The following is a 4,570-nucleotide window of genomic DNA, read 5'->3' as shown; positions in this document are numbered from 1 at the left end:
CTCTCACACACACACACACACACACACACTCTCTCTCACACACACACTCTCACACACACACACACACACGGACGGACGTTTCACAGGAGAGTTTTGAAATGTGAATTCCATCAGAAAAATCATGAGAAAAATACTTGCTGTGCCATATGCATCGTGTACAATAATATAGTAATTGTTGTTTTAATGATGTGGAAGCTGACATTCAACTCACTTTGCAAAAACCATATGCCTTAACCATATTGCACACTTAGTAGAATGCAGTTATAGTGACCCTGAAATTCAGTATATTTGGGGTAAAATTACTTACATATGAGTTTTTGTCATGTATTTCTATGCTATAGTTTAGCAGTTTTACATTTTAGACACAATATTGTATGTTTTTGCACTATTTCGCCAACAGAAATAGTGAGCGACAAAGTGGTTTTGTTCCTGAATGAATCAGTGTTTTTGAATGACTCAGTGATTCAACGATCCATTCCTAAAGAGTCATTTGCCTTGTTCCTGAGTGAAGCTGTTCGAATGAAATCGGTTGAATGAATGATTCAATGACTCATTAAAAAGTGAATTCAAATAAGATCATTAAATAAAATGGCTGCACAGCGTACAACTAAAAATGAGCAATTAGCAAAGTTTATTTTAAATTGAAATAAATTATATTAATTAGTAACATGAATTCAATTACTCACATTTTACTAATTAATATAATTTAAATATATTTTAAATAAATTTTAAATATTTATTTTAAATAAATTTTAAATATTTATTTAAATGAATTAAAAATTTAAATCAATTATATTAATTAGTAACATGAATTCAATGACTCACATTTGACTAATTATTATAATATGTTTAAATGTATTTGAAATCAATTAAAAATATTTAATATTATTAGTTATTATTTAATTTAATTTTTTTATTTAAATATTTTTAATATATTTTATTTATATTAGTAACATGACACTGCAATTAATATATATATATATATATATTATTGTAATTGCAGTGTAAATGCTGCTTCAGACGTTGCTTCTGTGCAAAAATGGATTTTGTTGCCACTGTTTTCATTTGATTGGTAACAGCCTATAGTGTCTAATTATTCAAATTAAATTTATTGATTAAATGTAAGAATTTGACATAAAAGATGATGCATACATCTAGTAAGATTAGAAAAACTGTCCTTATGAAGGTAAAAAATTAGATGTATTCCTCATATGAAGTGATCCAAGTAATCAGATGCACATCTTCACCTGCTGGAGCAGAAAACAGGCGACGATCCCCGAGTGTTTGTGACGAGCGTCAGCGTCTGGCTAATATAGAGCAGCAGCGCTCTCTTCCTGTTAGCCTGAGGCCGGCCAGCTTATCTAACACTCTCTCTCTCACACATACACTCACACACACACTCTCTAACACTCTCACACTCACACACACACACTCTCACACTCACACACACACTCTCACTCACACACTCACACTCACACGCTGTGTCTCCGTCTCTGTCTGGTGTGCGGTTACACACTCACTTTAAGCATCAACACTTTCTATAAATCACTGGATGTTTTTGGGAGCAGATGCATTTTTAGATGAAAGTGACAGAAACGACCCGAAACAAAGAACAAAATCGCTCGTTTTGATGCCAAGAAATTCGATTATGCCGTGGAGCACATTACCCAGAAGTCTTAGTGTAACGAGGCCACGCCCCCTCAGACAGAGCAGCGCCGCGAGTCCCGCCGAGGTGTATCTATCACGCCGATGACATCATCAGTGTGAGACAGACTAATGCAATGAGAATGAGATGAGCGTCTGTCTGTCTGTGTGCTAAACCTACATAGACAGCTTTTAACATCAACATCAGAGTTAACTCTAGTGACTCTTGATTCATATTTCTGCACTTATTGTGAACCATTCATTCGTTATTCTACAGAAAAGTAAGGTTTGCGTAATCTTTCATTTAAATGTAATTATTATATAATCTTGTGCAATATGCTAAAGATGCACTACAGGAGTTTCTCTCGTGTGCTTCTCATAAGCAGTGATATTTTCTGTTGATTCACTCAAAATCAGTCACAACGAGGTTTCATGATGCTTAAGATGCGGAGTATGCAGATAATAGACAGCCAATCAGCTCAGTGGGGTTGATAACAAAGCAGATGACCTTTATTGTTCTTAAATCATTATTTTTATTTTAAATATATATTTTATTTGTAATAATGTATAAAAACTATATATTTTTAATTATGTAAAATATATTATTAAAATAAATAATAATAATTATAATAAATAATTGCAGTAAATGCAAATAGTAAGTATAATAACACAAACTTTTATTTTGGATGCGATTTGACAGCCCTAATATGTATATATATTACGTAGTTATATCTAACAAAAAAAATATTATATGAATTAATGATATATAATCTTATATTTTACACTACCGTTCAAAAGTTTGGCTTCTGAAAGAAGTCTCTTCTGCTCACCAAGGCTGCATTTATTTGATCAGAAATACTGTAAAATTGTGAAATATTATTAGAATTTAAAGCAGCAGTTTTCTATGTATATTTTTGTGGAAACCGTGATACATTTTATTTTTCAGGATTCACAGATGAATAGAAAGTTCAAAAGAACAGCATTTTCTTTTGTAACATCATAAATGTCTTTAATGTCACTTTTGATAAATGTAATGCTTCCTCGATTAATAAAAGTAATAATTTGTTAATAATAATAGGCCATGATTGTGTTATGCAGCATGTGCACAAGTCCCTGTGAACTTCATAAGTATTTTTTCAAACTTGCGAGGGCATTTTTCATCAGTGTTGTGCTCTAAGTCTGGTGTAGTTTCAGACACACACCTGCGGGCAGGTGATGGCTTTATTTCCCTGATGAGCGGCCGGTCTCGATCTATCACTGCTGTCCTGGAGGCGTGAGGGCTCTGAGTGCTGACCGCGGCCCCAGTAGAGCTCACCCGGGCTGGGGACGGAGCGAGCGGGACGCCCCTGACTCCCAGCGGCCGCCGGATGTGACTAATCTCCCCCGCGGTGAACTCTGACCCCAGGGGGTCAAACCGGCCCACGGTTCAGCGCACTGCATTATGGCATAAAAGTTATAATTGAGACAAAAAATGAGATACTAAGTCATAATTATGAGAAAAAGGTCAGAATGATGACATACTGATGACAAGTAATAATTATGACTTTTTTTGTCATTATTTTTACTTTATTTCAACTTGATCTCATAATTATGACTTTTTTGACATTATTTTTGATTTCAACTTGATCTAGTATATGCAGGACATGTCCCAAACACATCGGGACGGGAACGAAATTATTAAACAAAAGCAGAACAGAGTTTAGTCGTTTACGGTCGGGACTTGCCGTGTTAATGCAGAATACATAAAAGCGACAATTATTTCCTCAAAACTTAAAACTTATTTATTTAAGAGAAGTACGTTTTAAGATGTTGCATAATATCTTAAAATATATTGTTGTTATGGTATTATTATCCTAAATATAAAATATATTAAATAATCGTTTACTGATATATTCAGTTTATGAGTGTAAGTAAAGTTTACCTGATTTATTTTTGTGTAAATATATACAGTCTCTGGGAGAGTTTAAGTTTTTATTTGTCTGCCTTTATAATTTTAACATTTAATAATAATAATAATTAGTTAATTTTATATACATTTCAAATAATAGTCATGCTAATAAATCTTTCTGGTTGAAACTGATTTAACTGTTTTAAGAGCTTGTTTTTACTTCCTGAAATATTTAGCATTTCTAGCAAAATTTGAAGTATAGTGTAAGTAAAGTTTGCCTGATTTATTTTTGTGTAAATATATACAGTCTCTGGGAGAGTTTAAGTTTTTATTTGTCTGCCTTTATAATTTTAACATTTAATAATAATAATAATTAGTTAATTTTATATACATTTCAAATAATAGTCATGCTAATAAATCTTTCTAGTTGAAACTGACCACATTATAAAATCTTTAAACTCATAAATAGCACGAATAGCAAATTTCAAGTTTTAAGATCTTGTTTTTACTTCCTGAAATATTTTGCATTTCTAGCGAAATGAGAAGTATATTGCATAATATCTTAAAATATATTGTTCTATTTAATATTTTATATATAATAATATATTGCATGTGTATCCAACAAATTGCTATTTTTACTTGCTGATTATTATATAAGATGTAACAAAGTTTGCATCATTTATTATATTAGGGAAAACATATACAGTCTTTTTCAAGAAGACTTAAGTTTTTATTTGTCTCTCTTCATAATTAAGTTGGCTTGTGAAAGCCAACTTACTGAAATGCTATTTAAACTTCTTATTATTCTTCTGATCCTAAATTATCAACTCTATCTCCTCCTAGAGCTTTAACTCTACAGACTCCAAACTCAGCCCAACTCTTCAGACTGATCTGACCGGGTGTGCTATATCTTTTCTAACTGATCGGACTGTCTGTTTTATCTTTTAGCAACTTGTTCAAACATTCAGTGCCTTACTTTAATAATAATACAGTATATACAGTATAATATAAGTAATATTCCATATTACTCAAGATCCT

This window comes from Sinocyclocheilus rhinocerous, unplaced genomic scaffold (assembly GCF_001515625.1).
Source record: "Sinocyclocheilus rhinocerous isolate Xijiao unplaced genomic scaffold, SAMN03320098_v1.1 scaffold6028, whole genome shotgun sequence".
Taxonomy (NCBI): domain Eukaryota; kingdom Metazoa; phylum Chordata; class Actinopteri; order Cypriniformes; family Cyprinidae; genus Sinocyclocheilus; species Sinocyclocheilus rhinocerous.
Note: the sequence above shows the minus strand (reverse complement) of the source record.